Source organism: Macaca thibetana, chromosome 8, assembly GCF_024542745.1.
Source record: "Macaca thibetana thibetana isolate TM-01 chromosome 8, ASM2454274v1, whole genome shotgun sequence".
In the NCBI taxonomy this organism is placed as follows: domain Eukaryota; kingdom Metazoa; phylum Chordata; class Mammalia; order Primates; family Cercopithecidae; genus Macaca; species Macaca thibetana.
Window position 1 is genome coordinate 101,957,407 of NC_065585.1, and position 15,509 is coordinate 101,972,915.

Genomic DNA, 15,509 nt, shown 5'->3' on the forward strand with positions numbered 1-15,509 from the left:
TTGTATTTTTTTAGTAGAGACGGGGTTTCACCGTGTTAGCCAGGATGGTCTCGATCTCCTGACCTCGTGATCCGCCCATCTCGGCCTCCCAAAGTGCTGGGATTACAGGCTTGAGCCACCGCGCCCGGCCTCCTGTCTTTCATGCATTGTGTATTTATTCATTTATGCAGCCATTCAAGAATCTATTGAGATCTATTCTGATAAGTCAGGCACAGTGGAGAAGAGCTGGTCTTGATGTTCTGGTAAGAGGAGTGCATGAATAAATGTCAGCCTACATGCTGGTTCATTCAACCTTGGGATAGACCTCAAAGGTGGCCACAATTTGTCCCTCCTCGGCTTCACATCCTCTTGCTGTGACTTTGACTGCTCTCACACTTCGAGATGGGGCCCTGTCAGGAGACTTGCTTAGGCTGCTGTGAAACAGGCAGAGGCTGACAAGCACCTGTGCTGTGGGGCCTGTCTGCTGTTACTGCTTTGGGAACCCTGTGACTGCCACTGCCTGCAGCAACCTGGGCTGCTTCTGTCATCCTAGCCAACAACTTGCCACTCACAGACATGTTAGTAAAGCCATTAAGTTTTGGAGTTGTTTGTTTTATGGCAGTAGCTGACTGACACAATACTCCTCATTGTTCTTGAGAGGCTATGATAAGTGAGACTCTAATGTCTTTCCAACAAAAAAATCTCCCTTGCACCATGATGCACCTTAGTTAAAGCCCAAAAATACTTCTGCAGGGACCAGCTGCAGATCCTATATATCATGTACACACTTTCCTGGGAGCCATATGTTCTCTTACAATCTCTGGGCATTAAATCAGCAATAAATACTTATTGGATTCCCAGTTGCAGATAAGATTGTCTGTAGGGTGTGGGCAGTCACCAGGTTTCCAGTTCTGATAGGAGCATAGGAGCGGGTCAGGCAGAAACACTAGAGGCATAAGTGAGTATCTGAGGTCAGCACTTCCAGAAGCACCCCCCACCACACACACACACTCAGGGAGCACAGGAGCGAGGATGCAGTCACCTGTGCTGGCCAGCTCAGGGCTCTCTAGTCATCTGCAACCCTGGAGGATCACCTGTCCTCATGGGCCAGCGGTGGTTCTCCTGCTGCAGGTCCCCAAGGAGTGACATCTCTGTTCGCCCTCCAGGGATCCCCTTAGTAAGGGTAGGGTCTCAGATTCCAGGGCAGGAAGGTTCATCCCAGGAGGCTGTGCTCTGTGTATGCCATCAGGCTGGAGTCTGCAGTGTTCACTGTGACTCAGTGGTTGCTGCCTTAGTGAGGAGAGAGTTAGAGTGATGCAGGGCATATGAGCCCAAATTGGGGCTTAGCCTGAGAGGGTTCCTGGCTTTGCCCAGGGGAAAATTCAAGGGTGAGCTGGTGGTAGAAGAAAATGGCTTTATGGAGGCGGCAGTATTGCAGCTCTGTGCCAGTTCCTGCAGAACAGGGCTGCCCCACAGGCGTGTGCTGAGAGTAGCAGCTCAGGGCAGTGCTGCAGTTAGATTTATACTCACTTTTTATTACATGCAAAGTAAAGGGCGAATTATGCCAAAATTTCTAGAAGGGGTTGTAACTTCTGGGATGCCAGATTGTTGTCATGGAAAGGGGCATGAGTGTTGCCAGGTGTTGCCATGGCAGCAATAAACTGACATGGGACACTGGTGGGTGTGTCTTATGGAAAGTGCTTTCACCCCATCCCTGTTTTAGCTAGTCCTCAATTTGGTCCAGTGTCCAAGCCCTGCCTCCAGAGTTGAGTCCCGCCTCCTACCTGGAGGGGTAGGGAGGTACCAAATTGCACTGGGTACCATGGAGAGTGCAGAGAAGATAAATGAGTGATGCTGATCAATCAATCAATCAATCAATTGATAACATATATTATCATAATACAATGCTAATAGCAGCTCTTGTTTATTGAGTGCCAGCTGTTTTGCAGTCACTGCATGGTAAACACTTCACATATGTTTCTGCTCATGTTACTTGCTCCTGGGGCTTGCCTTCTTGAGGAGCAGGGCATCACGAGTGTCCTGCATGGGCAACAGCCCTAAGTGTTGTAGCTAGAACAGGGCACTAACAGCTCTGCAGCATGAGTGACAGAGCTTGAGACATTCAAACCTGGGTAAGTGTAGCATGCACATTCGGCTGCCCTCTCTCTTTGCTCTCCCACCTCCATCCTCCAGGCTTCCCTCGCCCTTTTACCCTGACAGCTTGCTGAACATCCACTCCCCACCCCCCATCAAAGTGTCCCCGTCCTCTGTCATAATCCATTTGGGCTCTGTTCTTTGCAACAGACAGTTAGGCCCAGATAAAGGCAGCTAATCTGTCTGTTAGCTCATGTGTTCCTGTGACAGATAACATAACTCATTACCACAGATACTTTGCAGGGCTCTTGAAGAAGGTCCTGGACAGTAACTGTCAGGCTGGAATTTGGTTGGTGCCTTGGGAGTCATGGAGTAGTGCTTGGACAGATGGTGGCTCATCACCTCTCAAAACTGTCACAAAGGTGGCTGTGCCACCCTCCTAGGTATGCCTGATGCCAACCTCTAGGAGCCAAGCATTCCAACTGGGCAGTGGAAAATGGAAAATCTCAGGCTTCAGGATCAGATGAATCTGAATTTGCCTCTTATAAACATGGTGATGTAACAGTTTTACTTAATGCCTTGGGACCTTGGTAGCTCTGATCTGCAAAAATGGGAAAATTATACCCATTATGCAGGCTCACTGTGAGGATTAGAAATAATATAATGGGCTGGGCACGGTGACTCGCACCTGTGGCCCCAGCTACTTGGGAGGCTGAGGCAGGATGGTCTCTTGAGATGAGGAGTTTGAGGCTGCAGTGAGCTATGATCCTACCACTGCACTCCAGCCCCTATCTCTGAAAAAATAAATGAATGAAAGGAAGAACATAGCCACTGTGGGCCCCTGACTCCTCTTGCTTGAAGCCTCCAGGTGTAGAGACACAGATATCCCAAGATTTAGGGGCGCAGGCCTTGGCTCCAGAGTCAAGCCTCATGGGCTCAAATGCTGGTTCTGCTCCTTATTAGATGTGTGACCTTGAGAGTTACTTTCCTGGGCCCCAGTTTCCTTATCTGTCTGGGACAGTAATAGTTCCTACATCAGAGAGTTGTTATGAGGATTAAATGAGATAGTTCAGGTATGTGATGGAACTGGCACTGTGCCCAGGTAAAAGGTGGTCAGAGTGAACAGGCATTAGCGGGTGGGGGTGAGGACGTCACTGCCTGAGTGTTGACTCCCTTGGGCAGCGTGGCCTTCCTAAGTTATTGCTGAGCTGCTGCTCTCAGCAAAAGCACAGAAGGAGCGTGCATGTGGAGACTGAGTGGCTCAGTGAGGGCAGGAGCTTGCCTGGATCTGCTTCAGCTCCTGAGGGCAACATCTGGGGATGTCTCAGGGTCTGATGATTCCAAACAGCTCATCTCAGGAGCCAGAGCAACCTCCTGCGGCCTGGAGGGCTTCCAAGAGGAGGCTCCAGGAGTGACTGCCAAGGACCTGGAGTGGGCAAGAGTGGAAGGAAGGAGAGGGAGCTCCATGTTTGTGTAACTCCAACTGCATCCTGCAGCCTGCTCCAGGCACTTTTTTAGAGACTTCATCTCTATAAAAATTTTTAAAATTAGCTGGGCATAAAATTGACAAATGGGATCTAATTAAACTAAAGAGCTTCTGCACAGCAAAAGAAACTACCATCAGAGTGAACAGGCAACCTACAGAATGGGAGAAAATTTTTGCAATCTACTCATCTGACAAAGGGCTAATATCCAGAACCTACAAAGAACTCAAACAAATTTACAAGAAATAAACAAACAACCCCATCAAAAAGTGGGCAAAGGATATGAGCAGACATTTCTCAAAAGAAGACATTCATACAGCCAACAGACACATGAAAAAATGCTCATCATCACAGGCCATCAGAGAAATGCAAATCAAAACCACAATGAGATACCATCTCACATCAGTTAGAATGGCAATCATTAAAAAGTCAGGAAACAACAGGTGCTGGAGAGGATGTGGAGAAACAGGAATACTTTTACACTGTTGGTGGGATTGTAAACTAGTTCAATTATTATGGAAAACAGTATGGCGATTCCTCAAGGATCTAGAACTAGATGTACCATATGACCCAGCCATCCCATTACTGGGTATATACCCAAAGGATTATAAATCATGCTGCTATAAAGACACATGCACACGTATGTTTATTGCGGCACTATTCACAATAGCAAAGACTTGGAATCAACCCAAATGTCCATCAGTGACAGACTGGATTAAGAAAATGTGGCACATATACACCATGGAATACTATGTAGCCATAAAAAAGGATGAGTTTGTGTCCTTTGTAGGGACATGGATGCAGCTGGAAACCATCATTCTTAGCAAACTATCACAAGAACAGAAAACCAAACACCACATGTTCTCACTCATAGGTGGGAACTGAACAATGAGATTACTTGGACTCGGGAAGGGGAACATCACACACCGGGGCCTATCATGGGGAGGGGGGAGTGGGGAGGGATTGCATTGGGAGTTATACCTGATGTACATGACGAGTTGATGGGTGCTGACGAGTTGATGGGTGCAGCACACCAACATGGCACAAGTATACATATGTAACAAACCTGCACGTTATGCACATGTACCCTAGAACTTAAAGTATAATAAAAAAAAATTAGCTGGGCATGGTGGCGCACACCTGTGGTCTCAGCTATTTGGGAGGCTGAGGCAAGAGGATCGCTTGAGACCAGAAGTTTGAAGCTACAGTGAGGTATGATCACACCACTGCACTCCAGCCTGGGCGACAGACCCTATCTTCGAAAAAGTAAGTAAATGAAAGAAAGAACATAACCACGGTGGGTCCCTGACAGGGCGCTGGGGTAAAGTGCCCTCCGTGAGTCCTCAAGCAACCTGACAGGGGTGTGGTATCATCCTCTCCACTTCACGGAGGGGACCCTGAGGCTGTGTCGTTCAGGGACTCACCAAGGTCCCAGGAGAGGAAATGTCTGTCTGCTGGATGCCAGAGCTCATGCTCAGTGTGCTGCAGCAGACAAGTGATGACCGGCAGTGGCTTTAGGCATGACGCTCTCTGCATTTTTCAGTTACCAGGGAAAGGAAAGTAAGCAACAGAAGACAGACCACATGGGATCGTCTGGTGTGGGGTTAGGGAACTAAGTCAATCAATCTGCAAATACAGGCAACCTCCAACCTGTAGACACAGGCTTAGGGCAGCCTGGACATGCGAATAGCTGTGTTTGCTAATTTGGGAGGGAATTACTTGTGCTGCTTTTGCTAAAATTGTTACTGAAACTCCAGATGCTAAAGACTCCCCCAGTTGTGTTTTTGTTTTTGTTTTTTTCCTGGAACTCTTTTGACTGCATTTTAATGTCAGCTTGTTTTCTTGGATGGTTTCTCTTTTTCTTCCAGAGAGGACACTGAGATGGAAAGCAGAACAAACAAAAACACAAACAAAAACCTCGATGGAGTGAAGATTCCATCGGCCAGAGTTCTGGTTAACTGAAGCCTCCTTGTTGAATGTGACTTTTCTTCTTGTTTCTGGCATCGGCTTGCAGCTGGGCATTTGTGAGTCTGTGCAGTGTGGAGGATTGGTCACCGCCGGTGCTAACCAGAGACTCCCTGGCAGAGGGGATTGTGTGCGTCTCCTGCTGTGTGTGGTCGCAGTTAGCTTCCGGGGTGTCGGGGCGGGAATAAAGGGGCCCAGCAGGTTCATCCTTTCCTCACTGATTTCCTGTGGGGGCAGTGGCCCTTGAACAAGAAGATTTCACGGGGCAGGGCCACCCCTGCTCTGCCTTTGCATGTTTTTTCCTCAATGAGCACAGGCCTGTGTGACGAATGCTGCTGAAGGCAGGCCCCAAGGAGGGGAGCAGGGGAGGAGGAAGCCATTCAGGGATGGTGTGCACTTTTACCACCTCGTCTCCAGGGAGCCAGGCCTCTCTGGCTATTCAACAGGAGCTGGCAGAGCCCCACAATCAGGGGCCTTCTGTTTATTCGTTCATTCTTTGTTTATTCCTTCATTCCTCCCTCTTCGTTTCCTTTTCTCCCTTCTTCCATCCATCCTTCTGTCCATCTGTCCAACTCTCCATCCATCCATCCATCCATCCATCCATCCATCCACCCACCCACCCACCCACCCACCCACCCACCCATCCACCCATCCATCCATCCATCCATCCATCCATCCATCCATCCTTCCTTCCTTCCTTCCATCCATCCATCTTTCCAACCAACCAGCACATTGTGCAAGTGCTGTGGGGGGAAATATACAAGACCAGCTCCTTGCTCTTTCAGAGTTTCCAATCCAGGGAGGGAAAGAAGACAAATGCATGTATAAAGCAAAGTAGAAAACCAGCAGGCCACACAACAGAGCACACAGTTATGGGTATAGAGAAGGGGTCTTGCCAATATAGATCAGGCAGAGGGGGCCATTGACTTGAACCGGAGGGACAAGTGAGGGAATTTCAAATGACGGAGGTGAGAGGGTTTGCCTTCCAAGAAAGAGAAACAGCAAGGGGAAAGGTGGGAAAGTGGGGGAGTCTTGTGGCTGTTTAGGGCAAGGTGAGTTGTTTGATTTGGCCATGGAGCCGGAATGAGTGGGAAGGGAAGCTGGAGGCACCACGGGAGCCAAGCCACAGAGGGCCCAGAAGTCAGGACATGGTGCAGGAGGCATCAGGACCCACTTGAGGCTTCTGGGTAAGCATGTGGCACGCCCAGAGCTGAACTTTGGGATGGCTATGCTGGCAGAGACCGCAGCATGGGACCTTCATGGCCTTATCAGACACCCCATGGGGAATGCACACCCACTCTTGCCCCTGACCCAGGAAGCTGGGGTCTTTGCTGGCCAGGCAGGGCCAGCCTCTCACTCACCTTCCCAGTGGCACCCTCCCCTTCCTGCCATGAGCTTTGACAGTGTGGCCTCCCAGCACCACACACATCAAGGTGTGAATCCAATGCTTGCAGCACCCGGCGTGGCCAGGTGACTCAGGGACATTGGATTTTAAGCAAGAAAAACATTGACCAGAGCAAGGTCCAGAGCCTCTGGGAGGCAAAGCTGGAGATAATTAAACTTTGCCAGTGACACTGAGTGGCACAGTGTGGTAAACGTAAATGTCCTGGTCATGGCTGTCATGGGGACCCCGGGCTAGCTTACTTCTAAGGGTACTTTCATGAGTATCAATAGGTATTCTTTCCACAATAATTATTCTCCCCCACTCCCACCACTCCAATGGTCACTACGAAACATTCTTTTGGTTTAGATTACAAAGCCCCAACATGCAAATATATCGACACTGGGAGCTGTTGAGACCACAGTGTCTCAGTGCAAATGAATTCCTTAGGTTAGCAAATCCTTATGCTGCCAGTTTTTGAGAGATTAGCACCCAGAACTGAATGGATATGGAGGACTTTGAACAAACAATTATCAAGCACCTGTGTGCAAAGGTCCACGCTGGGGCTGGGGCTGCAGGAATAAAGGTAAACACACGTCAGTTACTGCAATCCAGCAAGAAGTGTTTGGCAATCCAGCAAGAACAAGCACAGCTACCATTTTGCAGGTGAGGGGTATTGTTGTCAGGCGTTGTTACATTTTTCAGTGCGTAATCTTATTTAAATGCATTAAAACCTACTTATATGTTACTAGGATTATCGCCATTTTAGGCTGTGGAAATATGCTCTGAAACATATGTAAACAGTATTAAGAATCAAATGAAGGAGGATTTAGGGAGATGGGCAGGAATTGGAGAGGGGTGGAATGTGGACTCAGCCAGCCTTCACCTTCCCTGTTTTAATTATGACAAGGTTACGAGGTGGAAATGACATTTATTTTTTTTATTTTTAACTAATTAATTTCTTTTTTTGAGACCGAGTCTTGTTCTGTCACCCAGACTGGAATGCAGTGGTGTGATCTTGGCTCACTGCAACCTGTGCCTCCTGGGTTCAAGTGATTCTCCTGCTTCAGCCTCTCAAGTAGCTGGGACTATAGGTGTGTGCCACCACGCCTGGCTAATTTTTGTATTTTTAGTAGAGATGGGGTTTTGTCATGTTGGCCAGGCTGGTCTCAAACTCCTGGCCTCAGGTGCCTTGCTTGCCTTGGCCTCCCAAAGTGCTGGGATTATAGGTGTGAGCCACTGCACATGGCCAGAAATACCATTTAAAATGCTACCCTAGTGGTGGGATTGGAGTGAAAAAAGCCAATCAGGCACGGAGGCGGGAGAGCAAAGTGGAGCAGCGCCAGGAAAGGCTGTGAGCCCAGGCCAGGGCAGGGCAGCTGGCTATAAAAATGGTGCCCCAGCCACTGCTGCACCCATGCCCAGCATGGTGCTTGGTGCAAGTCAAGGTACACTGTATAGGGCTGTCAAATTCATTCTTCTTTCTCATCAGTAAATTTAGGGACTAGAACCAAAAGAAGTGCTGTGGAGGGCAACTACCTTTGTAGGGTTCACTCATTCATATTGTGCCCAGGTCCCCTCAAGATGAGACCTGCCCCCCTCCCAGGTATAACAGAAGATCCATCTAATTTCTCCACTTGGGTGCCATGGTAAATGTTGCTGTGACCCTAAAACTGAGTTGAGAATACAAGCCTCCCCCTGGTGGGTCCTGGGAGGGTGTGTGTGTGTGCACGCAAGCATGCATGTTGCATGTGTGCATGTATGTGTGTGTCTGTGTGCATGCGTGTGCATGTGTGTATGTGTGTGTGCGTGTGTATATGTGTGTGATGTGTGTATGTGTGTGCATGTGTGTATGTGTATGTGTGTATGTGTGTGTGCGTGTGTGTGTATGTATGTGTGTGTATGTGTGTCTGTGTGTGCATGTGTGTGTGTGCACATGCACGCTTGGGGTCAGCTAAGCTCTCCCACGCCCATGCAAACAGAACTGGCTTTCCTTGCAAGGTTGGTGACAGCCCAGCTTCCCCTTCACAGGTTGGAGCAAGGCATTAATCTTCTTGACATGGCAGCAGTGGGGGAGGGGGATTTGGGGTAGAAATCCCTCAAATGGGGGCATCCCATGAGCAGAGAGGTCCTTGTCTCCTCTGGCTGTGTGAATAAGCTTTAGTTTACAAACCAGGGCGTAAAGTCAGGTTGGCTTCAAGGAGATCAAGTAGCATTATAGAAAGCATCTCTCTCTTTTCATTATGTTCATTTCTGGGGAAGCAGGGCAGGCAGAGGCAGAGGCAGATGGGACTCTGTGTCCGTAGAAGAACTTGGGAGTGTATTCTGGGAACAGGCACCCATCTTCTCTGCAGGAGGTGGCAGAGTGGGAGGGTGTGGGAGCCCATGCTGGAGAGAGGGCAGGCCTGGAGAAGTCTAAACTTGCAAACAGAACATCATTTATACAGTCAAAATCTTTCACAAACTACTGGCAAGCTGGTGGGGCCTCCACCCTTCTCTTAGGAAGTCCTCATTTGTCTGATATTCCTACCTATGTAACTCCTCTCTGTTAACCTGGGCTCTGTGGTTATAGGTTGGGGTTGATTGAGAAAAGCCAGGATCCAGAGGCCAGATAGACCCGCAGGGTGCCCTCATTTGAGAACTCTTCTCTGACTCCCCCCTGCACCCCCAGATTAGGTCCCATTTGTCTGGAATGAGAACTGTAGGATTGGGGTGAGAAGAGTTACTATAGTGCCCAGACACATCAGTTAGGGACTTAGGACAAAGAGGCAAACAGTTGCTGGGTATGGTGGCTCAAACCTGTAATCTCAGTGCTTTGGGGGGCCAAGGTAGGAGCATCATTGGAGTCCCAGAGTTGGACACCAGCCTGGGCAACATGGTGAGACCTCATCCCTACAAAAAACTTAAAAATTAGCTGGGCGTGGTGGTGTGCACCTGGAGTCCTAGCTACTCAGGAGGCTGAGGCGGGAGAATCGCTTTGAGCCCAGGAGTCCCAGGAGGTCAACGCTGCAGTGAGCTATGATCGTTCCACTGCAATCCAGCCTGGGCAACAGAGGAGATCTTGTCTCTAAAAAAAAAAGAAAGAGAAAAAGAGGCAAGCAGTTATTACATACTGTGCTGGGACCCTTGCCCTGGCTGCAGCCATTGCCCCATAGGAAACACCAAGCAACCTTTTATTTGATGAGCCAGATGTAACCCGTCTTAGATTCTGCCTTTTTCTGAAACTTCCAGCCAAGTGCAGCTACGTATCAGACCCACACAACTTAATGCCTACTCTTTCCCCAATTGTTCCACTCAAGATATCCCAGCTCTCAAGGACTTTAGGCTCTCCTTGGGGAGCTGGAATTGTCTTAGACTCCTCCTTCAGGTCTCAAGCTAAATGTTAGGGAGGCCGTCCCTGATCTAAGCCCTCTAGGCGTAATCATGCTGTTTGACTTCTTTCCCACTTTCTTAGAAATTCTTGTTTCCATGTTTGTGTGTTTCTGTGTTTTTTCTCGTCTGACTCTATTGGAAAGTGAACACCGAGAGAGAGAGCACACTTGCCCACCTTGCTCTTTGCTGCTGTCCCAGTGCCTGAAATGGCACCTGCCACATGGTAGATCCTCAAAAATATGTGTTGAATAAGGCAAATGAATGAATGAAGCCTCTTTTGCCCTAGCATGAAAACCAATGCACATGAGTGAATGGGCTGGCGGAATAGCCACAGGAAAATGCTTTAGTTGTGTGGCCTTTAGGCTGTGTTTGGAGGAGGACAGTGAGGAGGGCAAAGGATGGAGCACTGGAGAAAGGGCTGTGTGTGGACCCAGGACCAGGACTTGGGTTTCTTGACTCCACCCTCTGGGTGACCTTAGGCAGGTACATCAGTCTCCTTCTGGTTGGATGACACAAATCTCTGGTCACTTCTAGTCTTTCCTTCTGTGGCTCACCAGATCTGCAGGTGAGAGCCCCGAGACTCTCTCCCTGGGCGCGATGCTCTGGCTGGGCTGGACCTGGCTTGGCAGCAGTGCCTGAGCCGCATGGAGGTGCTCTGCTTAGCTTGGGGGCTGCCGGGCTCTCTATGGAGCCGCTGGGGCAGGATCGTTAGTGAGGAGAGGAAAGAGGAACAAAGGGGAACCTTCCCAATTATTAATAAGGCAGCAACCCCATCCATCTTAATGAGACAGGCCGGAAAAAACCAGTGGCCAGGCATCGCATACACAATAGGCTACAATAGAGACCTTGCTTTCTTTTTAAAAAGGGGGAATGAAAGACAGACAGAAAGGGAGGAGACTTGGAGAGTGGAAAGCAGTTCCCAAACGTCCGCCTCTGTGCCCCTCATGCAAACAGTCAGCCTGCTGTGTGGCTACAGCTGTTTGAAAAATGCAGAGGTCACCGTAGTCCTTTGCTGGGCCAGGGTATGGGATGGGGTGGGGTGGGGCGACTTTCCTGGCAAAGAGCGGTTGAGCGGCACCCACCCTAACAAGAGCCTTTGTTTCCTGGGCATGGGGTGGCCCAGTGGGACTGTGAAGAGCTCCCGCCTAGTGACGCAGGACCTGGTATGTTACATGGGGCTCAAAAAGCCCTGTCATCCTTTTGACGCAGCATCTCCCCTCCTCCACCCACCCCACCACTGCTGCTACTATGTCCCATCAAAGGCCTTCTGAGTCCTGGCGCTTGGTTCTTCTATTTCTTAGCCTTTGGGTAAATTGCTTAACGTCTCACCTTCAATTTCTTTATAACTGACTTCCCTGACAGACTTGCTGAGAAGATGACACTGTGCCAGTGTGTGTATAAACCGTGATCAGGGCATCTGACACAAAGCAGGCATTCAGCAAGCCTTAATAATCAGAATTAGATCTTGCTTCCACTCGAGGACAGCCCAGTGAAGTCCCTCCAGGAGCAGGGGCTATCTTGAGAATGGATCTATCTCTGTCTGCTTTGATTCCCTGGGGCCCAGCACTTAGGATCTGAATGAATGACTAAAAGGCTGGAACTGTAATAATTTTGTTAAGACAGCATGTTCTGCAAGGGTTGGCCATCTCTGGGAGGTGGGGCATTGTGCTTCCTTTTGGGGAATGTTGCACCCTCCCCCCAACAGTAAGTTCCCCTGCTTCTGGGCTCAGCTGAGAGCTTGGGGCCATGCTACTGTATTTCTGGTTAATCTTCTCCTGCTGCCCTGGGAAATGTGGAGGGAGAGAGATGGGAAGCACCATGCATGGTTGGAGGGTTCCTCATCAGAACCCCAAGAGATGGGCTGCACAGAGATTCACTGGTGCAAAGACCTGAAGCACACAGGTGGAGCTGCAAAGAAGGAAAGACACTGGTCTCGTCTGGCCATCTCTGCTTAGGCTGACATTTCCTGGGGATGGTGCTGATGGGGACATCAAAAAGGATTTTGACGCAGGGGAAGAGGAAGGAAGAGGAGCTGGAAGCAGAACCACAGGGCCTGGGATGGGACAGAGAAGTCTCTGTGGAACTAGGCTCAGCACTTGCATGCTGATGCCCTCCTGGTGAGCTGAGGCTGCATCCGACTTGGAGCCAGGACTCCTCATGGTTGCTGCACTTCTGCCCTGAGCCCTGTTAACTTTGCAAGAAATCCAGCCCTGCTGGATCCTGCCTCATGTCCCCACACACTCCCCTATGTCTGAACCACCCCGCTCTCTGTCTCTCCTCTCTTATCGGGTGACACACAGCTTGACCAGCATTTCCTGAGAACAAACACCCCTAGGCATCTGCAGGGAGGAGCTCAGGTGCTCTCTGCAGCACCCAAGGCAGCCTTCCACCTCCCTCCTGTCCTGGGACAGCGTCCAGTCCAAATGGGAACGATGTGTTTTGTGTGGCAAGTTATTGCAGGATGAATTCCTGCAGCCCGGAAGGAGCAACTGCCAAGCGCTCTCCCAGAATGACAGGTATATGACCTTCCAAGCTCTCCTCCCGGCCCGGCTGCCTCAGGCAGTGCTTGTTCTATGCTGAGGAGGGCCAGGAGGGTGGAGGAGCCCAGAGAGCCAGCTGGGAGGAGGTCTGGAGGACTGGTGTCCACCTGTGACTTACTGTGAGACCTGGGGTGGGCTATTCAACTTCTCTATGCCAGTTTCAACCCTACTCTGCATCCCTGTCCAGAGGTAGGGCAGATGGAAAAGGCTCTGATTCTCTTCTCTTTGGTAGGGCACGTGGTTCAATGAATAGATGCTCAGGGTGTGTGTGCAGGAGGTCCAGGGAAAGCTGACTGCGATGGTGAGAGGAAGACGGAGCATAGAGGAGGGCATGTGTATGAGCCAGCTGGTGAGAGCAAGGGAGAGCACGAGAGGACACGCTCTGAGCACAGAACCTTGCACATAGTAGGAGCTCATTAAATATTTGCTGATTGATTGTTGGCCTGAAAGTTCTCACTCCCTCGTTGGTGTCTGTGTGGTCTGGAAGAAAGATAGAGAATATGACTCTACATGCATCACAAGCTGGACAATGGGGGCAATTATCCAGAAAATGTGAGCCTGCACCCCCCGCCCCTAATCTTTTGCAATCATTACCTGACATGTCAGATGAAGTAGGATTTTTAAGAACCTACGTCACAGAGGTTAACACCAGAGATGCACATTGTTTCATCCACCCAAAAGAAGACTGATGCTGTTCTATGTATCTATCTCCTTTTCTTTAAAATTAATAATCTTTATTTCTTTGCAAAGGTGATATATGGTCATTGTGGAAATTTTTGAAAATGAAGAAAAGTGTAAAGAAGACAGTGTAAAGCACCTATAATCTTAACACCCAGAGGTAGCTAACATTTCAGTGTACCTATTTCCAGGATTTTTAACTTTTTTTCTTCTTTCCTTCCTTCCCTTCCTCCCTCCTTTCTCTTTCTTATCCTTCTGTTCTTCCTGCAAAATTGGATTCATACTATATATTTCTACCCCATATTCTCCATAAACATTCCCTCCTCCCCTCCCCCACCCCTCTCCTTCCCCTCCCCCCTCCCCTCCCCTCCCTCCCTCCTTCCCTCCCTCCCTTCCTTCCTTCCCTCCTTCCCTTCCTTCCTCCCTTCCTTCCTTCCCTTCCTTCCTTCCTTCCTTCCTTCCTTCCTTCCTTCCTTCCTTCCTTCCTTCCAGAAGCCTTTATTTATTGAGTGCTTAGCAATGTACTACGAGACAGCAGAGGAAGCATGGTCTGACTTTTCTTTTTACATAAAATATCAAAGTTACAAAGGACCTATCTAGCCCAATCCCTTACATGTTTAGGACCTGTGACTCAGAGAGGGGAGGAGATTGTGGAAGGTCACTGAGGCTGGAAAACCAGACTCCTAGCCCAGTGCTCTTTGATCGCAGGTGCCTCACATAGGTTGATGTGAGCATCGTTCCCTTCCAGCAGCCAAGTTAGTTTTTCCTAAGTGAAACTCCAAATAATAAAGATTGTTCTGTAGTCAACCACTGCACCAAGGCTCTCTTGTCTTGAAAACGAAGGCTGTGCTTCCGGTTTCAGTGGCAGCTTCACCCCCATGCCCCGGGACAGACGGCCTGAGTGGCTGGTGTCAGCTTCAGGCCCTTTCCTGGGCACTGGGATGCTCTGGTTGCTGGTCCTGGGAAGTAGCCCGGTGCCCCAGTGCCGACTAGCCAGCTCCTCTTGAAACCTGAATATGGACTTTGTCTGGTGGGCTCCACTCTGCTCCCAATGGACGGAAGTCAGTCATTTGGCAAAAATTAGCTCAGTTGCCACCATTGTTCTTAAAGAGGCAGGGTTGAATGGGCCTGGGGACTAATGTATTCTATTATGCCCCTTGGGCTGGCCCCTGAGTGTGGGCAGAGGTCTGCATTCCATAAACCACCGTGCCCCCCCGCCCCGTCCCCGCCGCCCCACCAAGCCCTCTGCTCTCCAGCCCTGCCGGTCCCCACCTCAGAGGGGAGAAGTGTTCCTGAAGCCAGCCATGGAAGGCACCCCATCTGGCACCTGATGTGGGTGGGAGAGGAGTTGAGGGTGACCAAGAGTCCCCAGAGAGGGCCAGCAGTGGAAACGGGGCATGAGGACCATGGCGACGAGGGGCAGCCTGGAGGCTAGGGGAAGGCCAGAGGTGGTCTGTGACTTCTCTGTGACAGGGACTGCTACCCCTGCCGCCTGCATTGATTTTCCCACCTGTGTCTGCAGCTCCTTCTACTCTGCAACCCCTTCCCGGCAGGAATAGTCTCCTCCAGAGGACGTGGGGTCATGGGACTTGTTTTGAGCAGTCTGCAGATCTCTCATTCTGGGGTCAGTGACGCCCGAACCTTGAGAAATATGATGTGTGAGAGACAAGTGGGAGAGGGGCTTGCAGACAGAGAGGCTGCTTGCAGGCATTCATCATCAGTGCCCTTTTAAGTAGGGAGCAGGGGTTTGCGTGAGTCTCTGGGTCCCTACTTCTGGTCCTGTGTTTTGCAAAGCGAGATCTCCATCCAAGACTGCCCTTCACCTTAGAGAGGCTGACCGGGAGGAAGGAGGGAAGGCAGAGTGCAGCTGTCCTGGCCCAGGTGTCTTTTCTAACATGACAGAGATTTGCAAGCATGACTGTCCTGGTCCCAGGACTGCGTGAGCTCATTCTTCAGAGTGCTCTCTCCTTTCTTGGGTGTTAGGGCTGCCTGGCTCCACCGCTCATTGATTACAAG